Consider the following 13739-nt stretch of genomic DNA (forward strand, 5'->3'; position numbering starts at 1 on the left):
AGGGTCAAGATTGTCTGCAAAGTATGGTAGCTATATATATATATATATATATATATATATATATATATATATATATATATATATATATATATATATATATATATATATATATATATATAATACAGTGGTGAATGAAAAGTGACCCATGTGGGACTCGAACCCACACCCCCGTATACATTACGGGGATCAGTCGGCTCAATGTGGGCGGTCCTGACTCTTAGATGGGGCTTTTTCATTCTATTGTGCGTTAATGGTGAGTAAGACAGCTAAACTCATCACCTAACCTTTCAGCCTAAGGATACCGCGGGATTCTACAGGGCCTCGCACACAAGACACCAACTTAGGAATCGGTTAATGGTAATGAGGATCAATCAAATAAATGATGCAAAGCCAAACAAGGGTATACTTGAAATGACTCACCATAGGAATGTTTTTTATGAAATACTGTGGTGAATGAAAAGTGACCCATGCGGGACTCGAAGCCACACACCCGTATACATTACGGATGCTCTACCAACTTAGCCAATGGATCAGTCGGCTCAATGTGGGCGGTCCTGACTCTTAGATGGGGCTTTTTATTCTGTTGTGCGTTAATGGTGAGTAAGACAGCTAAACTCAATCTCCTATGGAAAAATAAAGCCAGAAATAGACGGGAAAAATTCAATTGCTAGAGTCCAATTTGAAAACATTGGAAGGTCTCTCTGTTATTAATAACTCTACAGACACTTTAATGGAGATACATGAAGTCAAGAGAGAGCTGCAGGATGAGCTTTACTATTAGGTCGAGGGAAGTATTATCAGATCGAGGGCAAATTGGTATGAGTTCGGGGAAAAAATTCTAAGTACTTTATTGGTTTAGAGAAGGCCAACGCAAAAAAAATCTTAGATTATTCAGTTACTAAATAAAAGGGGGACATAATTACAGACTCTAAAATCATTATGAATGAGATAAAAGACTTTTATGTACAGCTATATAAGTCTCAACAAACTGACCATTCTTCATGTAAAGAGTTCTTACAAAACGTTACTTTACCTAAACTCAGTTATTCACATAAGAAGTCCTGTGAGGGACTAAAATCTCTTGACGAGGTCTTAGCGACTCTGAGGAGCATGCCAAAAATAAAACGCCAGGAAACGATGGTCTTACTAAAGAATTTTATCTTAGGTTTTGGCCGCTTATTGGTACTTATGTGGTGAATGCTTTAAATTTTGCTTATTCTAAGGGAGAATTGTCTTCCTCTCAAAAGCAAGGAGTGATAACACTTATAGAAAAAAAAGGTAAAGACAAGCGTCAAATCAAAAATTGGCGTCCAATTACATTGTTAAATCTTGATTATAAAATTGGTGCAAAATGCATTGCCAAACGTTTAGAGAAAGTTTTACCAAGTATTATTAATAAAACCCAGTCTGCCTTTACAAAAGGTCGCTCCATAGGTGACTGTATTCGGGTTATTGAAGGTGTCATGGAGTACACAAAACAGTGTGATCTTCCGGGTATCCTTTTAGCCATAGATTTCGAAAAAGCCTTTGACAGCCTAGAGTGGGAATTCATGTTTGAATCTCTACGTACTTTTAATTTTGGTTCTTCTGTTATAAACTGGGTTAAGACATTCTATTCAAATCCTTCCAGCTGTGTCCTAAATCGTGGTATTAGTACAGGTCTTTTCAGTATTCAAAGAGGTGTACGACAGGGTGACCCTCTCTCACCCGCGCTTTTTGTCCTTAGTTTGGAAGCGCTTCTTGTTGGTATAAATCAAGACTCTAATATTAAAGGGATAAGTGTGTTAGGCGAGACCATAAAGAATTCTGCATTTGCAGATGACCTCACATGTTTCTTAGCTGATGAGAAATCTACCTTAAATCTTCTCTCTATTCTTAAAAAGTTTCAGTTTGCTTCAGGTCTTAAAGTTAATTTTAGCAAAACGGAGGCATTGTGGTTGGGAAAGTGGAGGAACCGATCTGATCATCCCTTTGGTATCTCCTGGCCAAAACAACCACTTAAGATTGTGGGAATCCATTTTTCCTATGACACGGACAAAGCTTATAAGGAAAATATTACAGCCCCTTTGAAGTCGATAATTTCGTTGATTAATTTGTGGAAAATGAGAGGTCTTACATTGATTGGCAAAGTGCAAATTATTAAAACCCTTGTTATTCCCAAATTCCTTTATATCTTCAATATGATAAATATTAAAACTAGTGATCTGAAGTTAATTAATGGTATTATTCATAATTTTTGTGGAATGGTCCAGATAGGGTGAGTAGGAATACTTTAATTGGTAACATAGGGGAAGGTGGCATCAACATGATTGATATTTTTTCATTGTATAAGGCATATAGAATTTCATGGATTCAACGTTATCTATCTGACTCTGTCAATCATCCGTGGAAGCTTTTCTTTTCTTACTTTACAAAAGATATGGAAATGAGTTAATTTTCCATTGTAACTATGATGTTAAAGTGTTGCCCATTTGGCTTCCAAAGTTCTATGAAAGTATGCTGTACTGTTGGCAGGAAATCAATCCGTTTTCCTCCACTCCTCCAGTGGAGCAGGTTATATGGAATAATGCAAATATTCTTATTGATAACAAATCTGTTTTTCATCCATATCTGTACAAAAAAGGTATTATTTATTTATCAGATATTTTTGGGAACAATTCTAAATTCAAAAATCAAGCTGATTTTAAAGCTCTTGGTTGTAATTTAAACCATTTTATGTTTTGGTTGGGTATTCTCGATGCCATTCCATTGAAGTGGAAAAAATGTGACTCTGTGCTAGTAAGACCAGTATTGCCAATTGGAATCTTTCTCAAAACAAAGTTTGTTTGCTTATCTAGCTGCAAAGTAAGAGATATTAGAAAGCATTTTTCATCCAAATATTTCATACCAGCAAAATGTAAACTTTATTTCTCACAGTTGTTCACCATTGGTACAGAGGAATGGCCAGAAATATTTTTGCTACCCTTTAAAGTGTCTCTAGAATCCAAGTTACAAGACTTTCAATGGAAATTAGTACACAATTTGATTTATACAAACAGAAGACTGTACAAAATGAACCCTCCTCGTACAAAGAGTAGTCTTTGTACCTTTTGTGAACGAGTAGAAGAGACCTTGATGCATCTTTTTGTTGAATGTGAAAGTATCCAGTGTATTTGGAATGGTTTTGTTTTGTTATGGGGTGTCTCGACTGAAGCCCCACAAAAGCTATCCGCTAAACAAATTTTGCTGGGTGACACCTCTTTCTCCGATCTTCTAAATTATTTGTTATTGATAGTAAAGAAAACAATTTTTGACTGTAAAATTAAGAAGATTATCCCTTCTTTAAGATTAGTTAAGTTAAATATTAGAACTTCAAAGCAGACTGAACTTTACATTGCAAAAAGAATGAGAGCTACAGAAAGTTTTTAGACAAATGGTCGAATTTTGAAGTATGACTCCTTTGTCAGAGAGTAGAAGCATAATGTATGTGTATGTATTCTCTTTCTTTCTTTTCATCTAAGTCATCTGTTGTAAAAAGGGAAGAACTCGAATAAAAAATGTTAAAAAAAAAAAAAAAAAAAAGACAGCTAAACTCATCACATAACCTATATATATGGCTTTATGGCAATTTCTGAACTTGGGCACAGAGAGTACGGATATATATATATATATATATATATATATATATATATATATATATATATATTTATATATATATATATATATATATATATAATCCCATGGTATTTTTCTCTGTTTGACGTCATCGTATACGAGTGTTTTTCGCGGAGCCGTACAACTTCGAGCCTTCGGCTCGAAGTTGTACGGCTCCGCGAAAAAACACGAGTATACGATGACGTCAAACAGAGAAAAATTCCATGGGATTATATATTTATCACATGAACAGTCTTCTTGTTTTTCTTTGATGTGGATGGATCAAAATTATTGTAACAAAGTGCATGATTTTTATCGCGATTTTGTGTTTTATTTACGCGGATTAGTTTTATTTAATGAGTAAAGCGGCCCGTCACCCAGGAGATTTGCAAATGTTTACAGGTATACTTTCATTCATAAATCCGATTAAGCCTAAATTTTGTTACACCGAATGGTATCTCAACCAATCAGACATACGGATTCGGTCACGTGCGCCTGTCAATCATTGTCTCGCGCTGGACCGATGCCGAGGCAAGTCTGCCATCGGCGGACATAGCTTTCACCGCGCTAGCGACGGATAACAATAGTATTTTGAGTTTTTTAGAATATTTACAATTATATTTTTGAAGTTCATGCAATGACACGATCATCACATTACAGTAACAGTAGTTATCATTCTCAGAGATGCCGTGGCTTTTAAAATATCACAAGTTTACGACCTTTGCGAGCCCGCAAGATTCACATCAATGACACACAGAGTGTAAGCTTATACGCTTGTAGTGGCCACTGCCGTCACCGGTATCCGCCGGTGGCCATCTCGGTCGTCAATGTTTTCGTATTACGGACTTTGATGTTTGCTTTGACACATATATCGCCCGTAGGTACATCCCAATTTTGTTACTTGACGGGAACTCTGTTTTCTGTTGTGACTGTTGTCAGAGTCAACTTTCGAAATACATCGGATTCTACAACGCTGCACTGCAGGTCGACAGCTTATGTCTTCACTACAGCCATACGCTGCAGGTTTGATTCCGATCGAGAAACAACGGAATAATTTGTGTGATGAAGGAAATTTATCGTTGTTCGTCAGTAGTAAGATATTATTGACCTCCAGGACAAAATAAGAATTTTACACCCATTTTATTCATTTATCTACATGGAGCGAAGGAAAATTTAACCATCCATGTAACTAAAGTGTGACCTGACCTATATATGAACTCACGCAGCAGTGCATTGTCCTGTACTAAGCGGGGAAATTCCCTGCTGAGTCATTCACATTCCAAATGGTACTTGCGCAATACAGTAGCTATGACTCACCCCCACTGAGCAAAACAGAACGACATTCTATCTCTCTCTCATTTGTTAGATAGATTCTGACTGAGCCGTACCGGAGCTCTTACAAAGACCCGTATCGGAGCTGCGGGTCTCGTTTCTGGATGTGAATTTTATCTGCTGGCTGGTCCATTTTCACTATGTTGGAGTCGTCGGAACGAGCGGAACCATAGGGATGTTGCGCAATACCCTATCAGAAAACTGTTGTGCAATACCCCTATCGGTACGTTTTCAGGCAGGAACTTTCCAGTAGGGAATTTCGCAATACCGCTTTCGCAATACCGGGCTTCGAATGTTGCTTAGTAACTTGTGATGTCATGTTCAATGTCTGTCATTCTACAGTTTTCAGAAAATCGTTCCGATAGGTTTCTGTGGAATTTTTCTGAACGACTCTAGTTAACTTGTTCACCCGATAGATAAAATTTTAGTAATTTCCTCTGAACTTAAAATATGACGAAAGACCATTACTTCAAACAAAATGAGTCGTTTCAGATGAATGGTACTGATATCTAAAGTGTTCACTCTTTTATCTCTACGTACAAATGTAGTTCCTAAGTCGTTCTCTATTCTATTCCCACCAACAAAACATTCAATACTCATTTCCCCTCCCCGATCTTTATCAATACTTATGATAATATCACAAGTTGTTCTGTTATCTGTTTTCATAGCATAATATCCAACCAAATCGTCAAATTCATCTCCCGTAGCTAACTTTACACATCTAATGAGAACTGTACCATGTTGAAGTATTTTCATATTATCAGTCATCTGTTGATTTACTGTCTGTAAAGTGAGAACAGCTGCCTCATCACCGACACTTTTAAGACCCAGTTTCTTTAAAGTTGTGTCCCAAAATAATCTAACTGGAACTCCGCTAGCTGTATACGAGCAATAATTCTCCCCCTCGTTTATCCACCTTCTTAGTGTATTATCTGCCTTCATTATTGTATTAAGAGGACTAATTTTAAGGTGAATCGGTATACCAAGAAGTGCAATGTATGGATTCGTAGGAGTAAGCCAACTACGAAAATCTAACAATTTATATTTGTTTACATTGCTATCAAAATAAATCACATTCGGAGTTCCTGGTGGTTCAGCAACACCTCCTGCAATTTCACTATCCAATATATCTAAGATGTTACGTGGTACATTATAAGGCATGAATTTCTGACTAGCCGAATCCCATGTCAGAGCAAAAGGAGTAGAATCATTCGAAGCCTTTGTGGCGTCAATTACAGTTTCATCAATGTCTTTAAGTTCGGAAAATTCTACAGCATGTTCGTGGGGTGGCGCCGCGGCATTGGCTAAAACGAAATATTTTTCGCGGTCTTTATAACGAAGGACGTAATCCTTATTATGATTAGCAGCCATTTTAGTATTATTGTTAACTTTAACATCACTCAGATCTTCAAGCTCAAGATTTTGCATACGAATTGTACCTAGACCGAAGCCACTTGGATCAGACATACTCCGTAGGGACCTATATACAGTGAAAATTAAAATAATACCTTGTAATATACATACACAGTCATGGCTTCAGCAATAGGAATGACAGTTCTCGGTGCTGTATTAAATGCAACGGCATTCACAGGAGGAAATATTATCGGACAAAAGCTTTCTGGGAATGGTGACGCTCTTATTGAAGAAAAGGTCCGACATGATAAAGCATTGAAAAAATTTGAACATGATCGCAACGTCTGGTCAGAAAAAAGATTACTACAGGCTGACTGGGAAAGAGAAAATCAGGCAAAGGACGCACATGCTGCGGCAGAATTAAGAGATACAGATGCAGAAATCCTGGAAGAAGCAGAAGCGGTGCAAAGCAACTCTACGTCAAGTCCAGCGCAAGCGTTAGCGCAATTCTCAGATTATTATCAACCCAGCCTGAGCAAAAGAAATATGAGATGATCTATATTGCTGGAGGATTAGTCGTGGGATGGTTTATGTTACACCGGTAGGCGGAACGACTACAATAATTCAATACAAAAGCTAATTGGCCAGTTATTGAAATCGATCATGTTCCCATCCTGATCTGTTATCCAGATACGCATTGAATTCATGTAATCTCCCCCTTTTCTCAATGGCATAGAAATTGCTCCGTTTTAAAATCGTAAGTAACCTTTTCACTTATTTCTCTCGTATCCCGGATGGGAAGTATTTGTAAACAGTTCGATACTTTCCCCTGTATGTATCCTCCGGAGGCACCCGAACCAAATGAAACATAATTTCCAGTAACATCGACTACATCTGAATGAACTATATATTTAGTGACTGTTAAGAAATCCACTTTCTTCGGACTCATAGTATTTTTTATAACTGGGTTGTCCTCAGGTTTATCTGAAAAACCAACTACGTTGGCGAAGCTACCTGTGGCATTGAAATAGACTTTAATATCTTTAGCCAAAGTTAGATAAACATGGTTTGTCGGCAGATGTTTTTCAAAATTAATTTTTTGCTTCAACCCGATTGCTTTGTTTAACGTATCGATATTGTAGTTACCTGGACGTATTGATTTAGTCTTCTTCGGTTGGTCACCTTCTTGATATTTTATTACATTATTCGTCGATGTTATGTTATGCCATGAATTATATAGTCCACACTCTAGCAGTCTTATCTTCGTAAACTGCGTCGTGTCAATGCAAGGGTAAAAATTAACAGTGACTGGTTCACCTGTTTGACTTTCAATCCAAATGATCATTGTTGTGCGCTGTATATATTACTAAGTATAAATGTTCGATGAATAATATTCCGAAGGTGCCCATTACGAAGTATAAGGTTCTGCAGGAATAATATTTTTCTGTTCAAGGAGATCTTTGGTTGCTACAGCGGCAGCAGTCGCACCGCCTAATTTTGCCAAGCGAGTTAAATTTGGTCGACTTGGATCGCCAACCTCTATTTTCAGAAATTTGCTGGAGATCATTAGATATCCCATCGCAAGTCCTGCGATTACAATACCATCGTACATTGTGTTTACAACTGTTTTAATATCCATGATTGCTGACTAGTATATAAAATAAAAAATAAAAATAAAAAATATGGGGAGTTAATCCATCTCATACAATGTAGAGGAGCTGGGAACACCCCCCTCCCCCTCCCCCTCCCCTGTCGGAACTGTTCCAGATGGAGCTGCTACGTGCTCTGTTTTTTTCGCTTTCTGGGGAGGATCTTTCCGGGCGGAACAGGGGGTATGCCGAGCACGCCCCCAATATAGCCCTAATGCAGTCAATGAAACTCCCACAATTCCTAAAACAAGATAACATTTATTATACCAGCGTGAATTATTATCACACTGTTCTTTCATTGTAGGCGGTAGGCTTATACAGTTTGTCGCTACCGCATCGATCCCCTCCCCTCCCTCCCCCTCCATTGCTTTTAGTTTCTTCTCCTTGTTTTTCCTGTTCCATTCCGCTAATTTCTTGCCCGCAGCAACTCTCCCTGGATGCTTCGTCGGTAACGAAATTTTCTCTATGTTGCGCTGTGTCGGAATCGTTTCCGTTTGCGGTGTGGGCTCCGTCGGCGGGGCTTCTGACGGAGTCCCTGGCGGAAGCGTTTGCTGAGTCGGCGAAGTTGAATCCATTTATTTCAGGTACTATATTAAACCCGATTTTTTTAAAATTTAAATGTTTACCCGTAATTAAACCGGTGGAAATTAGAGCAATCACGGGCCCCCACGTGTAGGCTATCCGTCCTGATAATCGTTTTATTTCACTGTTTAGAATAAAATCCTTTTTAAGATCAGTGGCATAGTTATCTCGATCATCGATTGGAACTACCTGACTAATTGCGCGGGCTCCTAGATCGATGAAACTTTGAGTGATGGTATCACTTATAAGAGAACTGTATTTCGCTTCATAGACTTTAAAGGCTCGTGTTATGAATTCATCTTTCCACGTTTCCACTTCTCTAACTGTAAACTCCTTACCAAAAAATAACTTACTTTGACCACTTGCGATGACACAGAGTATTTTTTCACGTTTTGTCTCTATTATGGATTGATTATTGTCCGAAGGCGCCGAAGGTGCCGAAGCCCCTTCGGAATGCGCTGTCGTATTTGCCGCTGCCGATGTCTTTATTAAATTCTCCATGTTTGCAGTATGTTATCTATTCTTAATAAAAATAAAAAATTCGTTTAAACCTGAATCCGAAATATAATATTAACATGGTCTGGAATGTTAGAATGATTCCGACAGGGATTCCGAGTATGAAAATTCTCCTCCATTTAAATCTATCTGTATATAGAAACACAAATCATGAGTACAGACTTATTCCCAGTTGCTTTTCAATTGAATAAGACGAGCGTACCGACAGTACAGCATGCTGATATTCCTTCCAAACCGAATGGAGGAATAAAACCTATTCTCATGGACTTAGAAATATATGTAACGCCGACAGATAAATTTACTTTTCATCCACGGGATATATTTAAAGATAACGTAATCACTCATCGATCAGCGAAAGAAAGTAATGTCTGGCTGGGCGGTCCAAACATGAAATATTGGGACCAGCAACTGAATTTTGCTGTATGGTGCAGCACTACTGGTTGTGGTATATCATTCGCCCATCTCTTCGATAAGAAATTTCCTCCGCAAATACGATCATTCTGCCGTTTCCATGTATATTTTACAATACGTAGGATCCTTCATGAAATGGGCGTTGCACTTCCAGACGATACCCCCACCTTCAAAGCCGGCGACAATCCATACAATCTCGTCCAATATGAACTTCTATGTACAGAATTTGGAAATATAAGTCCAACGAAGTCCGACTTTCGATATCGAAAAGGCCAAAATAAGGGTCTTGGTTATGGATATGAATATTACACTAATCGTGGGCCTGTTCGACAGCCAAAAGCGATATACAACGGTCATGACTTTTTCCTCTCCGCCGACGGAGGCGTTTTCTATACACATACCATTTTTGGAAAGAAAAAACATGTACTGCCCGACAAAGACAGACCACACTATTATTTCTTCCGAAATGATGGATCGGAGGGACAATACAATAGTTTCATTCCTCTGAAGGGAGACTCGGGACTAACAAAGGCTGGCCTAGCCCGCCTCAATGAAAGCCTTGAAGCCTACGTATATTGCATACTCGGCGCACAAGCAAATATTCGCAGTACCATAGTGGGCGATACTGGCAGTGCACAGCAAGTAAGAAAAGAATTCGGTGTTCTCCTCGAAGATGAAATTCGTAATACCGACAAAGTAATTAGTTATAGGCGATACCAAGACACAATAATGAATACTGGTGTCAAACTTGATATGGCAGTTTCGCCCAATTTACTTCTCTTACCGTCTGAGATGGTCATCCTTTCGGGCCCGGCGATCTCAGGTTATAATAATGAATTGCAATACGCTACAGAATCTATGTCCTTCGGGGTGAACGGTGATATAAACACGGAAGTTCGAGAAAGTGCTGTACACGAGATGGAGGGGGAGGCGGATCCTGTGAAGTGGCAAGACGAGCCCGGAGAGTCACCTCACAATGACACGACTCGGATTCGGTCCCCTCCCCTCCCCTCCCCGGAACGGGCAGCAGCCGTGACCAGCGTAGACCCTATTCACGAATATGGTAAAATTGGTTTGTTATCTTTAGCAATATTCATTACTATTGTAGGTACTGGAATAAAGTCACTAACTATATAGTTCATTCAGATGCTGTCGATGTGACTGGGTTTCATCTAACTCGAACCAGTAACTTAAAAGAACTAGAAGAGATTCATTAATTTACAGTATATAGATCCAGAGGAAATGTCAATATACGTAACTCCACCATTCAACATGATTATAACTGGACCGACATATTCTGGCAAAACAGAATTTATGTTGGACCTCCTCACCGGTCCGTACTTAAGGAAATTCGAATATGTGATATTCATTTGCCCAACATTCATGAATAATAAAGCGTATAATAGAAGATTCATTTTCACCGATGATAATGTGTTTATATTTCCAGTCGGACTCGATGCAGTGGATGATACATTAACCTACGTGCATAAAGAATGGGCCGGCACGAACACTTTAATAATCCTCGATGACTGCGCCTCGTCCAAAGATATGAAGAAGCGCAGTAACGTTTTAGTCCACTTGGTTTCAGCGCAAGACATGACGGATTATCTGTCTGGGTTCTGACTCAACAATATACTAGTATTAGTAAACCATTTAGGGAAAACATACAGATGTTAGTACTATTTTACACACCGAACAAGATAGACAACAAAACTATTATAAAAGAATATGGAATGGAGGTGTCAGAACGGGAAGCCGTGGGCCTAATCAAGCAATTGAAAAGTAGGCCATTCAGTAAACTAGTATTTCGTTTACGGAATCCGTACGACATAAAATTATTCGTATAATATAGCAATTATGGAAGCTGAAGCCGAAGGTACTCTTAGAGAATTATATTACAACCCGAAAACTGGTTTTGGAGGTGTACAAAAATTGTATGACGCAGCACGGGCCAGCGGACCACGAAAGTGACCAAGAAAGAGGTGCAGGAGTGGTTAAAAACTCAGCTAACTTATAATCTACATAAACCGGTACCTCGTTCTCATGCTACGGGCGGCCGTCGCGTTTTTGTAACATCGATAGACTCTCAATGGCAAGCGGATCTCGTGGAATTCCCTCCCCCGTTCGCAAAAGAGAATCATAACATTCGATACATGCTAACAGTAATCGATGTGCTCAGTAAATACGCATGGGCCAGGCCGATACAGTCAAAAACGGCTGATGATACGTTGCAGGCGCTACAAGACGTGATTAAGAAATCCGGGAGAAGGCCCGACAAACTTCAGACAGATGAGGGGCGGGAATTTACAAACCGAAAAATGCAGGGGTGGTTGGAGGAGTCAGGCATTCATTGGTTTCACACCTACAGTGACAAAAAAGCTAGCGTTGTTGAACGTTTTAATCGAACCCTCAAGACGATGATGTGGAAATACTTTACATATAAACAGACACGAGAATGGCTCCCCATTCTACCAGAACTTCTTGAGAATTACAATAACACCGTTCACGGAAGTATCAAAATGAAACCCAGGGACGTAACAGAGGAGAACGATTGGCAGGCATTTTATACACTATTCGGTCCTGAGTTGGCAGCCGGGGGAGTTAACCCTGAATTCAAGCCGGGAGAACGGGTCCGAATTACAAAATACAAGACCACTTTCAAGAAAGGATATTTACCAAATTGGACAGAGGAGATTTTCGTGGTTTCAAAAGTTGTGTACGCAGCTGGACTAGGAACGCCACCAGTTTACAAAATAAAAGATCTGAATGGAGAGGAAATACTTGGCACTTTCTACTCCGATGAACTTCAGAGCGCACCTTCAGAACGTGGTGCTGACGAGCTGTACAGAGTAGAACGAATTTTGAAGACGAAAAAAATTAGAGGAAAGAAATATTATCTGATAAAATGGAAAGGTTATCCAGAAAGTTTCAATAGTTGGGAGCCAGAGGAAAATGTTATTAGAACTTCGTAAGTTCCTGTCCATGGTACTTGTCAAGTACTACGTAAGTTCCTGTCCATGGTACTTGTCAAGTACTACGTAAGTACTAACGTAAGTATTTACGAAAGTTATTCAATAAGTACCATGGAAAAAGTCTTAATTTCTTGAAAGCCGAAAGTGTCAGTTTACCACCCCACTTCCACCCCCCACCTGGCCAAGTATTTATCATGTACTGTCGTAAGTAATGTTCACTTACTGCATCTTTTTCGGCAGTATGTGGATGAGGTGGGGGCCCCTCAGTTCCTGAACATATTAAGTTTGCAAGATCTTCAAAACGACTTCTCATGTTGCCATAGTCCGTTCTTTCGAGTCCCCCTTTTTCAGCTTTATCTATAAGTTCTGGTTGAAGTATAATGTACACAACTGACATGAGCCATAGACAAGTAACTTCAAAGTCCCTTTCGGAACCGTAGGGTTTCATAATGTCAAGTGCTCGTAGGTCAAACGAAGCATTATAAGCACACACAGATTCACAAGCGTTAAGAAGTTTGTGTAGGTTCTTTAGTGAGACTCGAGGTTGTTCTAGTTGTTCTTGACCAGGTGGAAGTACGCTTTTTCAAGTTCCTCCTCCTTGAAACCGTCTATTAAAAATCCCTGGCTGCCGCCGCTCCATGCAATTCCAAAGTCAAAAGCTCGTGGATATTCTACTGGTCCGACTGTCTCGGTATCAATTGTTGGATTAAGTATATTCTTGAGAACGAGGGGGGTAAGAGCATTCCGAATTACCAAACATGGAAGTCTGTAGTCGTGGCAAATTTCTAAGAAAGTCTGTTTGAACTTGTTGTGAATCTCTTCTAGTTCTTCTAAGGCGCCTATTTCGTACGACCTGGCTCGAGTCAACACATTCCGCCTGCAATAATCCCAAGGCATATCTTTGAATATGATAATGAAACTGGGTAAATGGTCAAATGCTCTAGAAACAATCTTTTTTTCTTCCGACTCCGTGGAAACGCCCCGGATTCGAGAAAAAGTCAGATGTTGAATTATGGAAGAGTCACAAATAATGTATTGTTCTGAAGGGAGGCCCCCCTCCCCCTCCCTCCTCCTCCCAGCCTGACATTGTAAACTAAGCGTATGTTCTATAAACTGGTTCTGAAAATCGGCAATCGAAACGTGGGAGCGCCCATTATAAAAGTCGGCAATGTTGCTGGAAAAACTAGTGTCAAATTCTGGTACGTGATACGGATCCAAATTTACTGCATCGTAACTCTTACCACTTCCAGTTGGTCCATTTATGAATATGTATGACATTTTGGGGATACTA

The sequence above is a fragment of the Ptychodera flava genome, chromosome 2 (assembly GCF_041260155.1).
Source record: "Ptychodera flava strain L36383 chromosome 2, AS_Pfla_20210202, whole genome shotgun sequence".
NCBI lineage: Eukaryota > Metazoa > Hemichordata > Enteropneusta > Ptychoderidae > Ptychodera > Ptychodera flava.